The sequence below is a fragment of the Platalea leucorodia genome (assembly GCF_965183815.1).
Source record: "Platalea leucorodia genome assembly, chromosome: Z".
NCBI classification, from domain to species: domain Eukaryota; kingdom Metazoa; phylum Chordata; class Aves; order Pelecaniformes; family Threskiornithidae; genus Platalea; species Platalea leucorodia.
The window spans coordinates 73,952,739-73,974,515 of NC_138858.1; positions in this window are offsets into that span (position 1 = coordinate 73,952,739).

Here is a 21,777-nt window from a genome sequence, read left to right on the forward strand (position 1 = left end):
TTGTTCAGAGCCACAGCGAATAGGCTTTTTGTTGCTCTTCTCTTAAGAATCTGTCAGAGCATCAAGAGAAGTGCATTGTATGTAGCACTCATGTTTTTGTCTTCTTTGTCACTGCCACTAAGGGTAGATCTTTCCTCTCCTTTGCCAAAAATGACTCAAAATCTGAATTATAGGTTCATGGTATTAGTTGAGAAATTGACTTTCTGTACTCCTCACAGTTCCAGCATTTCAAAACATAATTCTCAGAAATAAGGACAAACTAAAATCTTGACAAAGTTTCTAATGCAAAATTTATGTGAATAAAATTGAAAATGTCCAAATACTTTTAATTACTCTTTTTGTTAATATAAAGACTGAGTAGCAAAATGTACAGAATGAAATGAGAATGTTTCCACTGGATTCCACCTCATCTGCTGGGTTAGCACTTTTTCAACAGGCTCTGGGTTATTAACTGCAAATTGCAAGCCCACTTGTGGCAATGAAATTTTTCTGTCTATCTTCTCTGCAGTGGTTATTAGTGCTTCCATGTCAATGCTGGTAGTTGCATAGAGCAGCACTAAGCAGGTTCTGGTGAAACGAACGATGGAGGAATTGTGTGTGTCCACAAAGGGCAGACAAGTACTAAGGGGAACACCAGAGATGGGTTACCTTCCTTTAAGCTTAACCACCAGAACTGCTCAGGCAGCACAATTTCACATGAAAGGTCTCAGCTTTTTTTCCTGATAGGCTCTCTTGCCATTTACAGACAGGTTACTTCAAAGATTTTGTTAGAAAGGTACTGCTGCTTGGAAAGTGTCAGGGGATGCTGCAGCTGATAAGAATAACAGCATTTTTTGAACAAGTGACTGAGCTGTGGGAGAAAAAGACAGAACAGGGCAAATGTTGTGTGAAATGTATTTACCATACACAAAGTTTGAAATAAGTGGAAGGGAAGTATATTTAAGAATAGAGAATCAATGAGAAAGGTCAAAAATAGTGGGGGAAAGGAGATGCTTTAAGGGTACAACTTGTTACATAGTTCAGTGTCCAAATTACTGTATCTTCTCCGCTCATATATTTTAAGCCTGTGTGGATCAGAGAAGGACATGACAGTGAAAAAAGATGAATAAATGAACCAAAGGCAGTGCTTCTGGAAGGTAATTAATGTCATCTGGCTTCACATCTGTAGACAGCTGTGGGTTATTTCCTATATTTTACCATGGTGTCAGGAAAGTGTTCTACACACACTCTTAATCAGGTATGAATGAGCTTGTGGGAGCTGACAAGGCATTGATGTACCCCTTTTCTTCTTCATTCCTTGTTTATATACAAACTTTGGGGAGTTCTCAGCTTCTGAAGGTCCTGGCAATAGGGTCCACAGCTGTGGTGAGGGAGACACTAAACAAAATTAATGCAGAAGAGAAAAATGGATCTAGAGAACAGTTTGGAGTCTGACAGTTCATCCGGCTTTGCTGGACAAATCTGTTATTTTCCTGATATATTTGCTTTCATTGTTTTTCATAGTTGCAAGATGCGAGGCAATGTCACACAGTTCAAAGTGGTATTGCTTCAGGCTAATGGGTTTACTGTTCTGTTTTATTATTTTGTTTTTGTTTTTCTCTTATTCATTGATACTCCATGTTTAACTCTGGTCTCATAAGCCCACTGACATTTTTCAAACAAGAATGGACAAGGAAAGGAGAACTTAACACTCTATAGGACTTTCCTTTCAGGCTAAGTGTAAACATAGTGCTACAGACTCTTCACTGTGTTAGCCTCCCTGGGAACCTCGTTCAATACGGAAGTTGCTGTTATCTGAATGTCCAGTTTCTTTGGAGTTATTCCCTCAGTCCATAGCCTGTGCAGCTAAGGTCAAGGCTGTCAGTAAGAAAAACAAGTCTATGTAGCCACCCCTTCTGTTTCAGCTTAGCAGCTTTCAACCTGATCTAGTTGAAGACGTCCCTGCTCATGGCAGAGGGGGTTGGCCTAGATGACCTTTAAAGGTCCCTTCCAACCCAAACCATTCTATGATTCTATGATTCTCTGCCCTGCATTTTGGCACTGGCAAGCATCACCTTTTCTCAAAGGGCATTGGCTTCACCTGGGATGAGTAAGTTGCTGTCTTCTTGTTGGCAGAGAAGGAGTTTAACAGCAGTGCACTCACCCGCAGCTGTAGTAAAGAGAGAAAGCAAGGCTTGCTTGGCCACAAACCGGCTAAGTCTGGCTACTCTTTTTCAGAAGGGAATTTAAACTCAAGTAACAGATAAAACAGAATTTGATCCAATGAAAGGGGATGATGGAAAAAGGAATATTTTATCTGTCCCTGAGGACATATAGGATTTAGGAGATCCTTTCTCAGCCACCCATATATAGATAAAAGCCTTAATCCTTTCTGCAGTCCTGCAAGGTAAATCTTTTATCTTTCTTCAGGTTCCTACCTGTTTTAAACCAAGTAACTGCAGCTGGCTCAACCTCAGCTCACCCATCGTTTTTTGGAGAAGTAAAGATTTTATATATTTATACAAACATGGTATAGTATCATGCGAGGGAAGCAATTAGCCTTCTGCAAGAGGGCTATTTGCTTCAATATTTGAGTGGATAGTCTTCTAATACAACTATACCTATTTGCTTTCAGGCACTCAACTTCTGTCCATTAATTTCAGTTTACTGTGACACTTATAATTTATTCTTCCCAAGATTTACATGCATCTGCACTACCGTTACTTGTATTTGTTGTGCTATTAGCTTTAAACTTTTATAAATACCACAGAGATGGCAAATAAAGTGTCAAGAAAAGTGGCTCATATATGAAAGAGTATTAATATCTGCCTGGAAAGATGCGACAAATTTCTTCAGGGAATATATCAGCTCCCATAAGATAGCTGTTGAGGTTATCTTGGGTTTTGAGGCTGATTCCTGAACTGTACTGATTCTTTATAATGTTGATAGTGCTTTAGGCATAAAAATTTATGTTACCATGAGAGTTGTAACTCATGTCCCTCTCTGCTGCTGCTCCCATCTATATTTTGAGTAAATTAAAGGAAAGACGATATGAGACCTAGTTTTCACCCTCTGAGACTTTCACTGATGCTTCTCTGTGAGGAAGAAATGTTTCTTCTTCCCTGGGAGTGAAAGCATCCTTTATGTCATGATGCTCAAAAAACAGAAACTGATATCTGGGTCATCATGCATGAAAGTGCTAAATAACATGAAAGGTGATATCTCCCAATTCTACATTAATTTTGCAAATCTGATTTGAATTTTTGGGGAAATGGGAGGCAGGTAGTACCACAAAGGTGAAAGTAGATGAGAGTCCTAACTGTGCTAAGTTCCCATGCCATGTCAGAACAGTGGCTTTCTAACGGAAATCTTAAAAAAAAAAATAAAAAAGCATGCAATCTCCTACCCTTATCTTTTTTTTTTAGTCACTGGTACAAAAGACAATAAAGAAGGAAAAAAAAAATATTAAAGAGATCTCATCAAGAAATCCTTAATATGAATAATAACATACTTGTGCATGATTAGGAAATCTATATAGTTATTAGCTTGCTTTTGTGCACAGACTAGAAATTTCATTAGAATCTGGGTCCAGTATTCCTGTAGTAAAAAATGCAGCTTTGATTCTGCTGGCCCCAGAAATAAGGTTTCATCTCTTTTCTTTTCTTATTTTGCTGTGTACACCTGACTTTGTTCTTTTGACATTTGATAGCTCCATACTGTAGAGTTCCTAAAATACCAATGAGGCAAACAAAGCAGAAGGAAGTTAAGCACAAGTGATGTAGCATGAACACATTTTCAAAGTATTTTGACAAATGAATGCGCATTCACTCTATCTGCATAGACACACAATTACCTTTCATACAAAAACCCTCTTGTTAAGTGTTTCAAAGCTCACATTCTTTCAGGAAAGTCTTGCCCACACTCAGTTGTCTCTCCAGGTAAAATTTAAAACACAACCCTTTCTATGTATTATTAAAATGATGAAAAATGCGAACTTTTTTTTCATATCTTAAAAAAAACATACAGTTAACCTCCTTCCTGTGCCATTTAACACAAACTGGTGAAGGGGATTTCTTTTAGCATCATAATGTCAGAGATTGGCACCTGTGATCCAAAAGCACAAAGCTAAGTGCATAACAAAGTTTTGAAAGAGATATGGGCAGCTGCAAATGAAGGTTTAGATCACCTCAGCAGAGCAGCAATAACAAATTTGATTTTGGTTGGTACTTAGAGCAGGGTAACCCAATGTTTGTAGGTTCTGATAACTTATGATTTACTAACAGTTTAGACTAACTGATAATCTTTTGTGGTTATAGTAATTAATTCTGTTGTTAAAAAGAAAGTAAATTCTATTCCTCAAACAGAACCGTGAAACTTTGTCCTGCACGTGAATAGTCCAAGGAGAAGATTCTGTTGTGTGCATTTAACCTGCACTTGCAGGCAAGTTTAATCATAATTTTGCAGCCAGTATAGGATTGTGGACAGTGAAGTAGTGATGATGCAGATAATTCACGCTTTGAGAATTCAGCAAAACAAGGGCAATTTGATCTCGTGGGTCACCTGGCCATTTGATCTCTTCATCTGGTGATGTGAAGAGTGCTTGAGAGTTACCCTAAGGCTAACAAACTGTTATTTAAAACACCGCTATTTTTGGTTGATTATGTGTATAACCTTTCACCTGAGTGCAGACATATTAAACCTTATGTAGCTCACAGCCGTGCTTGGAGAGGCTCCCAAAATGAGGGTGAGACCCTGTTTTACATCCGAGAGACTGTACTGTCTTTGGGTCCTTTTCGGCCCAGCCCTACAGATATTCATACAGGTCTGAGAATCCTATTTTGGGACAGAGACTGGGGGAAAATGTGATTTTAGTTCACATTTTTTAATCTTCCCTTGATTTTCTTAGTATTTATTCATCCTGGGTGTATAAACACACACACACAAAGTCTAACAAAAGGAGAGGAAGAAAATGAAAAAAAAAATTCCAGTTTCACACTTATCAGATTTCTAACAAATGGCTTGATCCAGCAGCCATTTTCATTACTGTGACTTGCAGAACTATCCTAATGCAGATGTGTCCATAAAATGGTTATTCTTAGTGATCCAAAGATGATGAACTAAATCTTCGGGAAAGCAAGAATCTGTGTGAACCAACACAATGTCTTGGTATAAAACTGAAGGGGTCATTTGCCTACATCAAGATAACTGTTGCCAAAAGAAGAACATGACTAGTGACAAGAACAGAAGGAAAAAGTGAAGAGATAATTCAAAGGGGGTTTTGTTTGGGGTTTTTTATTGTTCATTGAAGGGTTCTCTACAGTGCTGGGAGACGGTGGAGGGAAAATTTGCCAGACTACTTGCAATAGCTGCAGTATGAAACATACTCCATGAAATCTAGAATTATATCCCTTTGTTATCTCTTTAAAAAGAAAAGGGAAAGAGAGGGAAAGAGAGGGGTTGTGATTCGTACATAGCATTGTTATTTAGTTTTCAAAACACACTTAATTCTTTGAGGTTACAGGACTTAAAAATTTGCCAGTGGTGTGAATTTTTAAACTTATTTTAGGAGTTTATTAACTTTTCCTAAAGGCTACAAGAAAACTCTGGGCTTAACATTTTTTTTTTTTTTTGCATGTCAATTCATAATTAATATATTTGATGATAACATTGCTTTTTAATGCTGAGGAATACCTATGGTAGAAACAGGAGTGTCACTACACAAATAAACACTGACGTGCACGATCTCTACTACTTTGTACTCTATTCTTGCCAGTGGGAATGATTCTTTTTAAATAAAATTTGTCTGTGTCGGAAATCATGTGGTTGTAATTAAGGGTTCAACAGTGAGTTCCTTAACAGAAAATCAACACTGGGCAAGCACGCTTGAATGACAGCATCTTGCAGTTTGTTTTAATGTCTTTGTTAATAGTTACATAACAATGAAAAGAGAAGGACAGCTGTTTGCATTCAATTATTCTCTACAGGTATCACTTCTATTGGCAAGGAGGAGGTTTTGAGGCTTCGTGTAACGTCCAAAAAATATCCTTCAGTGAAACAGCACCAGTATCACAAAACTGTCAGTTTATACTTTCTCCTTCCTTGGCTTCCTTCCAGGTAAATTCATCTAAAATATCCTGGCTGGAGCCAAAATACATCATGTTCTTTTCTAATATGCATTTCCTCATGAAAGATGCAGAGGAACATCATGCCTTAGATGGCTTGAACTTACCTTGATAGAAGTTGAACAAGGTTTGTTTTGTTTTGAAATAATGTTGGATTGAAAATAGTAGGAGAGTGAAATTCTGATGTGCTTTGGGTTAATGCAGATGTACAGAATATGAAACCAAGAAAAAATTAACATTACTAAAAATAAAAGAGATAGATACCATTCTTTCAAATGTGGAAGTAGGATAGAGCAGACTGTCTTCATCTCAGTACAACTAATGTGTCCTAGAATGATAACCATGGCCTGTACATGATTAATGACATTATTTATCACTTTGCAGTTTGTGAATACAAGGACATTCAGCTGCATTGGGGGAGAACACCCTCAAAAGGAAACACAGGACACAGCAGTGAAGAGTGAAGTTTTCTAGTCTTTCCAGCTGAATATTGCTCTCCGTAGAGTAGGCTAAAATTCTCAAGTGAGACAAAATTACCACAGCTGAAACTTTAAAAATACACTAACCATCAGAATAAAGTTGTGAGAGCTGACAACAATGCAGCTATTTTACAGTAGGAAAACAAGATCCAGTGTTGAAAAGGACTGTAATGTTGCATCTGAAAAATGCTATGCAGATATCCTTTCACAAAGCGTCTTGTATAGGCTCCCTCCAGGGAGTGGGGTAAAGAGATGGTCTGCGTATTGTTTTAGATTAAATGGGAATGTCTTTGGTCATAGAAGCTCTAGAATACATTACGTTCTTCGTCTCATTTGTAAAGTACAGAGTGCAATTGTAGCAGTAGCCCAGGCTCTGTTACTATATTGCAAGGCAGCTTGTTTCATACCCAAATCTAATTCATATGTGTCCATGCTCTTACTCACAGAACCCCTGCTAATGATAATATAGCCACCTAGAAGTCTAGCTGCTGTAATAATTTGACGTTAGCTATCCACCACAACCAGTCTTCCCTTTCATAGAGGCTTTTCAAATGCAAGAGGAGACCTGTATGTCTATATTGTGCAAGCCAATTTGAAAAGGATGTACATTATATTTGGTAATGTCTAAGAAGTACAATTTGGGAGAGAGGCTGGTGAAGAAATGGCCAACAGGTAATGGCACATAAGTGCTAATGTGTAATATAGATGGCAGCAACCTGGCACCTTGGCATAATATAGGTTCTCGTCTACCTAATCCACTTCTGGCCTGGGCAAACACAGTGAAGGGGAGGGAACAAGTTTGCTTTCTGAACCAGTTCACGCTCTTGTCATCTTGCCAGGACCAGCCAGCTGTAACGCATCATTATGATTTGAATGCTTAATGAGAGATCAGTGGGATTGAACACACAGGAACAGCTAGAATGGACAACTGTTACAACTATCCAGGTTTTCTGTGGGAACAGTGAAACATTTCATTATTCCGTTAGACGAGGTCCAAGCATGGCATACACAGAGGTGATTTACAGGATATGAAGGGATAACCACAGGTTTCCTAGGAGAGGAATATCTTTGTAATGATTCAGAGGGAGGTTTACAGTAATGTTTGGGCAACATTATAGCTATGTTCTGTTGGCAAAATGTAAATAAACAGGCAAAAGCAGAGACTCCATGCTGTCTCCTTTCACTCTTGCTCCCCTTACTTCCCAATATGATGATGACCGCAGACAGAAATAGACACCCCACCTGGAGACAAATGTTCCAGCCAGAGCACCCCTGTGCATCTGGCTTGAAACTTCTGCATTGCCTTCACTATCCTGGGCAAGCAGCAGCCAACGCCAGTGATAAGCATCTCAATCAGCACCCTTTGCTCATCTCACTGGGAGCTGCCAGGTGCACAAATGCCAAGTGGTGGGATAGCAGTCAGCAAGTATGCCAAATATGCTGTTCCCATGGCACATCCCAGATTGTGCTCTGTCACTCCTGAGCTCTGGCAAACTGTCATTTCTTTAAGCAAGACACTGCACTTGAATTAAATATGCAGAGAAGATGTTTTATTTGCATAAAACACCAGGTTTTAATTTTTGTTTGGATCTGCACAATCACCATGTTTGCTTCCTGTTTTGAACATGTGGAGGGAAAACTGGCATCTCAGATACTCTTCTGGTAATTCAGCAGTTACTGACTTTTTTATGGTGATCACTACTGTGATACCAGAAAATACCCATCATGATCAGTGATAACTTGTTTGCTGTCAATCAGTGAATGTTGAGTTTTGACATTAAGTCATTTTATAGAAGGGTATCCAAGGTCTGACTCCTGCAGATAGCTTCAGACATACTGTTATTCCCACACAGCTGACTCAAATAAATCATAAAGATTACCAAGTTATCCTACTGTAATGGTCTCCAAGTTTTTTCTAACCTTCCATGGGGCCAGGTTTAATGTATGGATTGGGATGAGTCTGCAGATGCACCAAAAGCTTTTTTTCCTAATCCCACTAAGTGTGTTACAAAAATCCATGTGATAGAGCTGAGCAGTGGCGTGGATCTCATTATTAGGAAAACAAGGAAGATTCCAAAAACTGTAAGTTTAGGAGGAAGATCTTAATCTATTTCCTTTTTGCCATTCCTGCAGATAAGTTTCAATTGGATGTGCCATTTAAAAATATGAGCCACAGTTTTCAGGGGGGACAGAGGGGTTTCTCAGTAAAGGGTAATTATTTCTGACACCATTCACACTGCTAGTCGCTGGCCCAGTGATGTGCGTGACTCCGTATGGCTCCCTTTTGTACACTGTCTAGCCAACACGCCTCTCAAATCCTCTGTGTCTGAAAAATGCTTGTGAATAGTCTTTTAAGTTTTTCTTTGTTGCTGTCATTCCTACAGAAAGAAAGTATATTCACGTATCATTTTGAGACTGGACTGAGAAAGCAATGACCTGCTCAGCCCTCTGGCAGTTTCAGTGGGGCATCAGTGTTCCAGGATGAGAGCACTTGCAGGAGAGTCTTTCTTGGCTCTTGCTAAGGCTGCTGCTACAGGTTGGGAACGGAGTCTGTATCTACTCACCTTATGACTGTTACCTTTAGCTTAACAACTTTTGTTTCCACCTTCATCTCTCAAGTCTTTGCCATCATTGTAGAAGGCCAGAAAAATATTTGGATAAATTCATTCAGACAGAAGAGAGCAATAAGCAGAGGTTTAAAAGTACCCTTTATACATTTTCATTCTAAGCAGCCATTCTTTATTCCAGTTACAGTTTTCGCATTTATTGCTGGTTCATAACATACTGGTCATTGCATCCTTTCAACAATTTTATCTAAGGAAAGAAAAATAATATTAATAAAAAAAGAGCCTTGGATATGATATTCTTGATAATGGCTGTATTAAAGTGAAATAGCAGAACATAAAAATCTGTAGTATGTGTAAACAGGAGAAATCACTGGAAGAATACTACGCATTGCTTGTAAATGACCACTGAATACCACTGAACTGTAGTCAGTTTTGATTATAACAGGTATGTATATTATGCTTGCTGCAGAGTAACCTCCAGGTGCTCTTGAAGCAGAATCAATAGGAAGCAACTACAGGATTTAGCAGACTGAATATTATTTAACTTCAGTACAGCAGATACTAAAAATGAAATCTCTATAAAAAGGTACCTTGATTTTTCAAATGTAGGGATGATTGCGACTGTTAAAGCCATTTATCAGAAGTCATGGATAGTTTTCAATTTATGTATTTATAAAATAATGTCTCATTAGATTCTTGTTGCTAATAATGCCATGTCTGTATGAATGCCACTTTTTTTTTGATGAGGAGGGTGGAGAGGTGGGATATTACAAAGAATTACAAGGAGCTTGCATTGAAAGAAAAGTGACCATTTTGTCTATTTATGCTCGAGCTGTGCAGGCAGTAATATAATGTTCTCTGCCCATTTACTTTCACAAGTGGAATGTGACATGCTTTCTGGAGTTAATTTTTTGAAAGAGAACCCCACTAGGTAATACAGTGGAAAATAAAATTTTAGTGTTAAGAACTGAAGATTTCCATTCTTGATCCATCAACTGGGGGGGAGGGGGGAAAGGAAAGAAAAAAGTACATCTTTCTGAAGAAGATGCTGTTCTAGAAATTGCAGTCTGCACAGTACAAACATTTCTGCCATAATAAGGGACAGAAAAGGGAAAAAGTCTATGTTGCTGATAGACCAGCAAGAATCCCTACCTGAGTCTCTCTTCTCTCCCAGACTTTCACTAAGAGCTTCCCTGGACCTGGCTATCCTGTATACCCCATGACTGAGTCACTGAAAAAAAGTTGCTCTGTTCATTTTCCCATTCTGTGCTGTTTATCTTTGCATTAGTGAGAGTGAAATAACTCTCTGGCTATGTCTGCCATCTTGTATCTGATGTTTGTTCTGGATTATTTCACCTCTCCTAATTTTTGTTTGTTGAGCCTGTATGGTAGATTGTGCATCAGCAAGAGGGATCTTGCAAACAAAGTCATGGGGTTTGAAATACCTAAAGTTGTATGAAAAAGGGGAGGACACATAGACTAGGTAGCTTGATTCACTTGATATGGAAGAGAAGAAATCTTGGTGACAGACTTTGTCCCCTAACTTCTAGCTAAGATGTCCTCTCACAATCACTTTCTGCTAGGTTTCCTTAAGAAGCAGAGACACAAGGCAAGCATCCTGCCAAAAGTGAGAAAGATATACAGGCTGAGTAATTATTAAAATTAAAAAAAAAAAAAAAAAAAAAAAAAAATTGTGTGAAGCATTGTGTGAAACAGTCTGTGAAAAACATTGCCAAAAGTACTAAAACTCCTTTCTTTGCCATTTAAAATAAAAGGCAACCCCAAAACAACCAGTGTAGATGAAATGTTCTCCCTTTCATAGGTGAGTCTGAAGTCTTACACTATTGTGTCTTTTTAACTACATTTGTAGAGAAAAAGCACTTCAATTGTTTCACCTCCATCCTTAAGAAAGTTTAAACCCTCAATGACTGAAAAGAAGTTAAAAACTAAATACATGATGTCTTTTAAAACTATTGGGCAAGGCTTGTGTTTTAGACACAGTGATCTTAAATGACAGCTGACAGTTTAAGTTTCTGTAATAGACTGATAAGATAAATAAGATAGATTCAGAAACAAAATACTGAATATTCCTCCAAACTTTTTATCACTGCGTCATTCTTAAGAAAAGCAAACCTAATGTACTTGTCTATGCTTCTTTATGCAGTTACACGCCGTACACTCATATGACTAATCACCTATGATATTTTTTTTAGGGCATTATTAATGTAGCAGAGAGAAAGATGATAGAAACAAATCAGTATAAAATTAGGAAGTCCTTAGACAGACAGAAGACTAAGGGAGAAGACTTACCTTTATTTAAATGGAACTGTGTTAAGATTTCTATGCTAATTTAATCAGTTGGTACATTTATACCATGGAATGGAGCAGATAGGAAGCTCTCTTAACTACATACATGCCATGGTTTAACCCCAGCCGGCACCTAAGCACCACACAGCTGCTTGCTCCCTCCCTCCGCAGTGGGATGGGGGAGTGAATCGGAACAGTAAGAGTGAGAAAACTCGTGGGTTGAGATAAAGACAGTTTAATAGGTAAAGCAAAAGCTGTGCATGCAAGCAAAGCAAAACAAGGAATTCATTCACTACTTCCCATCATCAGGCAGATGTTCAGCCATCTCCAGGAAAGCAGGGCTCCATCATGTGTAATGGGTACTTGGGAAGATAAAACACCATCACTCTGAACATCCCTCCCTTCCTTCCTCTTCCCCCAGCTTTATATACTGAACATGATGTCATATGGTATGGAATATCGCTTTGGTCAGTTTGGGTCAGCTGTCCTGGCTGTGCTCCCTCCCAGCTTTTTGTACACCTGGCAGAGCATGGGAAGCTGAAAAGTCCTTGACTGGTGTAAACTCTACTTGGCAACAACCAAAACATCAGTGTGTTATCAACATTATCCTCATCCTAAATCCAAAACACAGCACTATACCAGCTAGTAGGAAGAAAATTAACTCTATCCCAGCTGAACCAGGACAGTACAACTGAGCTAGTTTGGAAATTTGAAGCGGGTATATAGGTGTTATAGGTTACACTGGGCACTGCCTGTGAGGAACACTAAAGTATTTCTGCTGGGTGAAGTCTCAGGGAACTGTGTGTCTTGCTGTGTGGGGTGATGAAGACATGTCCAGTAACTTCTTGAAAGCCTGATATGCATACAAATATATAAAGAGATTATAAACATATACATGTGTGTGCATATGTAAAGGTGTGTGCACGTGAAGTATGCAGTACAGATATAAACTTTGTTTTGCCAAAATACGAATATCCTAGATGTTCCATGTAGGATTTCTCTGCATGCCATTTTTTTGCTAATCACTCTGGCAGAGCGAGATGAATTAGCTAGCAAATGCCAGTCAGATTTGGAGAATCACAGAAGCATTTTCAGATGTTTTGGCACTTCTTTGAACTGGATAGTAGAAGCAGCAAAGCTCACTGACAGCCAAATATCTGATTCCTTCTCAAACCACTGCCTCAGCTAGAACTAGAGATATTGCAGAAAAATGTTTGGTAAACCCAGCTACCTGATATTCAGCAATGCTTATATTAACATTGAAGCATGTTTGAATGTGTGTGAATCTAAACATACATGTGGAATTCAATTTGAAAGCATTGTTTCTTTAAAAAGAAACGAGAAATTGCATATATGTGGCACAAATAATATTATCAACACATTGTGTTGATGTATATATGTATACTTTAAAACATAAAACATCTGCTATGACTGGAGTGGTAAATCCTAGTTGAGAATATTTAACTCCTTAAATACAAACTCACAGATTTGAGCCATATATTTCAATTTAAAAATTATTTATCAGAGAAATTATAAAAACCAAGTCAGTCTTACAGTTCACAAATGAGAAATAGGCCAAGCCAACTGATAGTTCAATTTGAAGGCCAGATCTAGACACAGTAAAGAAGAGTAAATTCTGCTCACATCTGGATAGTTATGAGATCATTGAGCAAAACATTCTCCCCATGTATTTTGACATTGTGAGAAAAAGATGATCCAGAGCACCCAGAAAGCTTCCCACTGCTACACTAGAGTTCTAGAAATGGGTGTCAGTGCATAGTTTATCACAGAGCAGTTTTCATGCCTGATTGCTACCGCCAGCAAATATTATCCAAATATCTTTAATAGCCAGCACAAGTAGACTAAAAAGAACAGAATGTTTGCTTAATTTTGTTTCAGTTCATATTTTAAGAATGCAATCTGGAAATAATTCATCAATTTCTTATTCTTAGGTTCAGAAAGGAATAAGTTTCAAAAAGGCAATTTTTAATGCTTTTACACTGTGGTTTGTGTTGCTGAGAAATTTCTTCCTACTCTGATTTTATAATTCATGGTAGCTATAGGCAGCCATTGCCTAAAGAATTTATAGATGTTTTATACATGCCAGCATGCAATTACAGTGATGTAAACAGCTTTAATTATGATCCTAGCATAATATAAAAATTAAAAATCTTTCCAATTAAAAAGGTAGTCAAGTACATGTTTTGGAACAATATTAGTGGAGACAGAACAAGGAAAGAATAAGAACAAATTGATCATGAACTACAGAGCATTTTTATTCTAAACTTCAAAGGGTGATATTTCTACAAAGTCTAAACGCAGGACAGAATGAAGAATTCTTTAACATAGCATTGTGGCAAATGCATATTATTTTAAATTACTCCTTTTTTCTTTTCCCCTTTATATGTGGAATACAAGCTGGAATGTACATTTATGATACCTGAAGATAATTATGTGTTACTTTATTGTGCTCCTTCTGAGTGAGACAAGCTATGAAAATCCTGCTCAGCCATGTCCTCTGATATCTGACTTGTTAACAAGAGTAAGGGTCACGTAGTCGTTTTGATAATATCACAGCTTCTAAATTACTTCCTTATTAGTATAATGGAAGCATTAGTGGAAAAATACTTTTTTACTTTGCTGTTCCAATACAATCCAGTGAACAGTACTGTTGAGTGGTGCGAAAAAAAATGCTGCATTTCTTCCATGCAGTCACCGCGTGTTGTCTTCCATGGGACTAATTAGTTCTTTCCTTTTGAAAACATTTTTTTTCCCCAAAATGAAAATTTTGTTAAATAAAATCTAATAGTTTATAGAAAAATCTGACATTTTCAGAAATCATTCCTGTGAGATCTGCTGAACGTATACAGCGACTGTCACTCTTTTTGAAAGTCCTGCTGTTAATGTATTTGTGCAATATTTCTGACACTTTCAAGATGTACTAGACTGACTCACTATACCTGCATATATCAGTACATTATGTATGCAGTGAGAATGATGTCTCAGAAGCATTGATTTTATGGCATATGCCATCTATAGACAACTGATACCTGAACAGTAAATCCAATGCATTCTTCAATTTCATATATGTGCAATTCCTACACATATGATATTGATACACCACACAGTACATGCCCATCTCTTTCTGGTGCAAATGAGGGCAACTCTGATTGTCCCTAAATCAAAGATGCTCCTAATATGGAGCATGCATCTTTGGGTCCTGATCCTATGTTCTGGTCTGACTGATATGAGTCTGACAAACCTGTTAAGGTCTATGGAGCTTTGCACAGTGTAAAGGTGAAGAAATTAAGTCCAGAGTTTGTAAACTAATCTTTAAAGTTTGTTTGGTGTTTATTGTAAGGGAGTTATGATATAAATGCAAATTACTATCATTAGAAACTTTTAAAGGTTACTATACCCAAGAAAAAAAAGTTAGAAATGGCTGAGTCTACCTGGGGGTTAAATAGATAACCTTTATTAATAGGCCTTACACCATTCTTAGCTCTGATATTCAGAGCTTGAAGGCAGATTATATTAGAATGATGTCTTACTTGGATGAGGTGGGAGCCCATTGCACACTTAAGGTTGGGGTTTTTTTTTGAGGCAAGACTGATGTTGGCTGTTGCAAAACAGAATAGGCACAAGTACGTCTTCAAAGAGAGTTTTCTTTCCCTTACATTTAGCTCATTAACTGAAAAGATCTTTGTGAAAAACACACATAAGCAGTTTTCACATATCATTGTGCTATGAATATAAATTGCAATTTCAAATCATTCTGGCAGCCTGCTGATTTTCTCTGAGATTTCTCCAGGACTGTTTAATGTTAAACCATCTGGGTACAGAAAAAAAAAAGTCAATAAAGCTGGTGCAGAGAGGTGGAAATTACACCTTCCTGTGTTAGCAACAACTTACCCCCTAAGAAGAACTTATTTTCAGCAGTTTTTGCTAGGAACTTTGACAAGGATGGAGGGACCCAATTACAATCTCCAGAGGACATCTGCTAGTTAGTTTTGCAGCAGACAGATGCAGAATTTCTGCATGCTTCAGGTGCCTTCAATTGCCCTTTTATGCTTCTTACCCATTTCATAAGTAGAATTGCAGCTGTTGAATACACTCACAATCTGGCTGCTGGCCCAGGGTGGGTGAGGAGCAGAGAATGAGGAACTCCACCTGGCTTTCTGCTAGCACGTGCTGGTGTTGTCTACAGCAAAATCTGTTACATACTCAGCATGGGGAGCTCACAGAGAAATTCTGAACTAAATAGAATTTTCTACCACGAGTGCTTTACAGGACAAACTGAGTGGTCAAAATGTTTTCCAGTAAAAATTATTCTAAAAATAATTCACATTGAAGAAAGGAATGAAAGCATCTGGTGAGGCTCTGTGGCTGTAAACTGGATTTTCTCCAAAGCCAGGTCTTGCCATTTCCTGCCTGCTCCTTTAGTAAGGAACTCAGGTCAGCCACAAGAAATGTTGCACCATAATTGGCAAATGACAGTGTTAACCAAATAACTGGTCCTTGATCTTTGGTGGGACAGTCGCTGCAGTCACTGGGGAAGTCCTGGGATTTTCAGAAGAGAAAATTGATTTGGATTCTGATGTGAATGGTTGCAAAACAGAAGATGAACAAGTATGTCTTCAAAGACAGTTTGTTTCCCTCATTAACTAAGAAGGACTTTGTGAAGAACACAAGTAAGCACTTTCCACAAATCTTTGTGCTGTGTTTGGGATTTTCAAAAGACCGTAAGACACAGCCAGTGTCTCTATATAGTAGGAAGGTAGAAGCCCTCACTTTGGGGAAAATCTCATCCTTTCTCTGAGTATCTTTCCATTTCACAGGGGTTTCAGAACATGCACATGTATAGCCGTCCTCTTCACTTCTTCTTGCATAGGAATGGGATGTCACTTAAGTACAGCAACACAAATTGAGACTCTTGTTTCTCTTCTCTTTCTGAACAAAATTATCTGTTCTTACTAACCAAGCACGTGCTCCCACTCTAGCAAAAAGTACTTTGATATGGATCAACAGCCATGAACATCCACAGCCATGAACATCCATTGAAGAGGATGTTGTACAAATGTGTTCTGTATGTAAATCTTCCTTGTAGTTCCATTACAGAAATTATTGGGGTTTTTTTTTTGTTTGGTTTGGTTGGGTTTTGTTTTTTGGTGTTTTTTTTTTTTCCCCTCAAATGCTAGTTGTTTTCATCTTTTAAGAAGTTTTGGAATCTTTGAAATCTGATATTTCTGTGTTCCCATTTTAAGCCTTTCATGGAAAGAGATCATAGCAGTGTCAATTTCTACTTGTTGTCCAGTCACTGAGCCTACGAAATGAATTCTTCTCTGAGCAGGAACACCCTGCAGTTGGTTTAGATCCTCTAAACTAAAACTGCCATTTAAGGTTACAAAGGTCACAATGACTAATGGAGGACTCCAGCCTTTAGATTTATGAGTTACTTTGTAGAGAGAAAAAGCCTCTCTAGGTTTTCAGCTTAAAAACTGAAAAGGCTTAGGAGAGCCTCCAAGGACTGCAGTAAGTTAATCACATCCTCAAAAAGGTGGTTAATGTAATAAAGTTTAGGACGAGCTGCTAGGAACTTCAGCTTCATTTCAGGGAGGGAGGGAGAGAGAGGGAAGGAATAAGCTCTAAATGAAGGCCATTGGTTCTTACTAAACATAGTAACCCCACCACCACTCTTTTCATTGTGTATTTATTTAACCTTGAATGTCTTCAGGTAATGGTATATTAAAATACTTCATAGACAAATAATACACATACATGCAGTGACACCCCCCCCTTCTCCTCTCCCAAACATGATATTGTAGGGACAGAGACTCATCACCTGTTGTGGTGGGTTAGCCTTGGCTAAGGGCAAAATGCCCATCCAGCTACTCATTCACTTACCTTTCTCCAGCCCTTTTTCCCCTGCCCAGCTTCAGTCCCAACTCCCCGCTTCCCCCTGAGCTGGTGGGGACTGGGTGGTTGCAGTCAGTCTATGACAATTTACCTCTGCCGCTCCTTCCTCCTTATGGTTTTCCCTACTCCAGTGTCAGTCCTTCCCATGGGCTGCAGTCCTTCAGGAGCCACCTGCTTTGCTGTGGGGTCTCCATGGGCTGGAGGGGAATACCTGTTCTGGCACCTGGAGCAAACTTCTCCTCTCCTTCTTCCCTGACCTTGATGCTCACACTGCTGTTTCTCTCACTTTCTGTTCCCTTCTCCTCTGCTTGTGTGGTGTTTTCTGCCTTTTCTTAAATATGTTTTCCTGGAAGTGCCACCAGCATGGTTGACATGCTTGGCTTTGGCCAGCAGTGGGTCCGTTGGAGCTGGCTGGACCTGCCATTTACACCCAACACAGCTGGGTTTGTGGTTGGTCGTATGCAAGGAGAGAAGAGAACTCCAGGTTCGACCACTGAGCTGGGTGTGCTCTTTTGGGAGACTCCAAGCCCTCTGAGGCACACTTGTAGCACCAAGGGCCTTTCTCTCTCAGAAGCAGTCTGTAACTCCTGTTCCCGCTGCTCGGGACTCCCCACAGCAGCCAGCCAGCTGCCCTGGCCACAGCAGCCTTTCCCCAGGGCAAACCTGCGTGCTTTTGCCCACCTAAGCTCAGCTGAGGGTCTGACCTCGATTAGTAAGGAGACCTAGAAACAAATGCCTTCCCTCCCATATAAACTACTCTTTCAGGTCACCATGTTGCTTAACTGTTAACATGGCATCAGGAGGCCTGCTGGTTTACACCGCCTTGACATGCTCTCCCAAGTGGGATTTTTCAAAAATACCTTCCAAGGCACTGCAGGGGCTGGGGGCTGCTGGAGATGGGACAGCCAGGGACAGAGCGGGTAGCAGGGCAGTTGGGGGAAGCCCTAGCCTCAGGCAGTGGGCACATCCCTGGGGATGGGTGTCACAGAGGTACACTAAAACTAACCAAAACAAAGGACAAACTCAAACAACTTTATTGCACAAAACGACCAAAACCACACAACAGAAACCAATGAGAAACAGGGGTAAACCAAAATCAGTCAACACTCCGATAACATTTAACACATAGCAGGTTCAAGGTGTCAGCAGGGCAGAGCATTGTTACTACACAGGAATACGCACAAGAATGATGATCCAAAGTGCGCACACACACACTCACTCACTCACAAAGGGGAGGGAAGCTCTCTCCCTCCTGCGGGTACCCAGAAGATGTCATCGCTCACCTGGGGCAGGATGTCACTCAAGGATTTCCAGGAGAAAATCACTCACCCAAAGGAGGTGAGGGCACTCAATCCCAGGAAGCTTCCTCAGGCAGTGTCCCAGCCCGAGAAGAGAGGTTTCAAACACAGATCCAGTGCTCTGAGAAGACCACTCCAAGGGGGTCTCTGGGGGCACCCCATTTATACTGTGGGTCGGATCTGCCGTGTGGCCATCACTGGTCCTGATCTAGAAGCTTCTCCGAGCCCAGGTGCTTCATTGGCTGTGGACCCCGCCTTGGGACCAAGCGCCCCGCTCCTCCTGCTCCCCCTGCCGAGGGGTGTGCGTGCCTGGGGGCATGGCGGAGCACAAAAGGCACGAAGGTGAGGCGCGAAAAGCCGATGATCGCCGTGCTAAAAGCCACGGTCTTTGGATGGGGGGTGGAGGGGGCGGTGGAGTGTACCTGTCACAGTGGGCAAGGCCCGGACATGGATGTCTGCCACTGGGCAGGAGGCAGGATCAGACCCGGAGCGGTCGCTCAGGTGGGAGTCCAGAGCCAAAGACTCAGAGGAAAGCAGCTCCCAGAAGACAGGGTCAGCCTGTAGCATTTACACAGCCCTAGTCACTTTGGTGAGCAAGAGGCAACAATGATGAGAGAAGAACTTAAAAGGAAAAAGAAACAGGTGAAACTGAAGCATGAAAATCTTAAATATTGTATTTGTTTATTTTTCTGTCTGTATGCAAATAAGTTGAATACAAATTTAGCAAGAGAGCTTTCTGAACACCTCAAGGAAAGATTTCTTCTCTTGATAGAGCCTGACTGCAGATTTTAAATAATTTCTGTGTTTCACAACAATATGCTTGTGTGTTCTCCTCAAAAGGGGATTTTCTTTTCCTATCACAAAGTTGCCTGAGAAATATTTTCCTCTTTAAATATGACTGAGAACTCTTTTCATAAAATGAGTCCCTTTAAAATTAAAATACCTACTCCTTATAACAATTTTCAATATGAGGAAGATGGTGATTCCCACTGAGCATGGATTGCAAGTGACAATGGGTAACCAGAGTGGTCGGCCTTGACTTCTCCCCTGTACAGATGGGTGGAAAGGGGCAGTGATGGTGATTTGAACCATTCAGTCTCACTGAGCCAAAAGAGAAGAGACAACAAGAAGAAAGAGAAGTCGCGAGAGTGTGGTTTAGATGTTTAACCTTGAGAGATACAGCATGAACTGTCCCCCTCAGATGTGGCTCCTTCCCTCAGCTGTTTCCAGGGTAAGATAGCAGTAAAGCACCCTTCTGGAAAATCTAGATATAAAAGCACAATGTAGTATTTAATTAGTAGTAAATTAGTTCTTAATATAGTGCTTTTCGTGCAGCTTTGCCTTGGGATACTGTAATGTTATTGCTGAGTGATTCACTAAAAATGGTGAAAGTGCTGAGGGGTGGCAAGGGCCTCCTGCATTAATGATTACATTCTACCTGAACATGGTGCTTTAAACAATTAATTCACAATTCACTGTAAACCTAAAAGCTCTTTTTTTGCAAGTGCCACCAGGCACGTGTTGGAAATAGCACACTCCTTCTCTAGAAAGCTTTGGGGAATCTCAGACAGGTTCTGGAAAATGGAAAATTACTGTTAGATAACTTGAAAGAAGTTCCAGTCTTTGTTAGGAATGTTAATGATGCTAATTGTGGTATCTCTGTTCATACATTTTTACCTGGACTGAATTTCTGTATAGTCTCTCTGTGGCCTTTAAGTTATTCAGGAGTGACTGTTTCATTACCTTTCATATGTGACATTTGTCAAAGGCCAATTTTGCAGTAGAAGATTTGTTATTCTTTGTAGTTTATTCTTCTTATATCCTCGGAGTGGTTTTACTCAAGACACAGCTAGTTAAACTGAGTAAAACTGTTAAGTTCAAAGGAGCTCAGACCAAATATTTAACCATTAAGTATTCAAAATTATCATGTGTCGATTTTCCAAGTTTTTTGTGGGGGTGAAAAGGGACCCAAAATATACTCTCCTTAGGAGCCATGAAGAGAATTATATCCAGATCCCCCTCAGAGAGGGGAGGGATTTTTCATAGCCTTCTTGATCCTGCCTTGCCACACAGCAAGTGGGTGATGATCAGGATTTCCTGAAGGTTGATTCTTTTCTTCCTTGCTGCTTTCTCAGTGTATAACCACAGAAGCAGATGTCACCTGAGTGTAGTCTGAGATGAATAGTAATGCCCATGTATAGTTTATTTCTAAATTCTCATGCTGTCAATTATATACTATTTTCATCAAGATATACATTTTACTTTCATGGGGGAATGGCTTTTGGGTTTCCTTTTTTTTTTTTTCCTTTTTTTCCTTTTTTTTAACTGAGATCCTTAATTAGTTTCAGTGGTTGAAAGCACCATCTTTGCTAATACATTGCATAAGTGTAAACTGTTCCCGGTAGTCCTAACATAATTGCATTAGAAATTGTTTGTGTGTAAAATGTGACACGTTGCAAGTGCATAGAACGCTTTTGGCTCTGTGGAAGAACAACAGTCTGAGCTTTTTCAGTTTTTAAGCAACATACAATGAAAGAACAATAAAATTTAAAAATGACAACTTTAAAACACCTTTTTAAATATTAAGCTAAATTTATCCGTGTCTTATATAACACTCAAACAAGTCTCTGTAGTCTCAGACAAATAAAATTGAAAGCAAGTTTTACTGCTAGTATTGTTACATCAGGAACTTCTGTGCTGCCTGTGGCCAGTGCTTATATTCCCCCTTTCTCCACCCACAAATTATCTTGGTCCAGTACTTGTTGTGTTCCTGTCCAGTGCTGTTCTGACCTGCTTGGATGTGACTGCTACCAGCCTAAACAAACTGTTGCTGATTGTCTTTCAGTAAACGGAGTTAGAAACAGCTCAGAGTGACCTGTTTGTCATGCATTGCTGTGGATGCTACCAAGCACATGGTATTTGATAACTGCCGCATCTATGGAGGCAGCAGATCTAAAATGGAGGAAAATGTTTTATTTTTTTCCATGGTATAGTGTATGCTAAATTGTGGAAGTCATTTGCCTGAGGGAGTGTGGACTACAGCACAGGGTCCTCCATAAAAGATGATAGGTAAATTCATGGAGAATAAGTCTACAGGTGACTTCTAAAT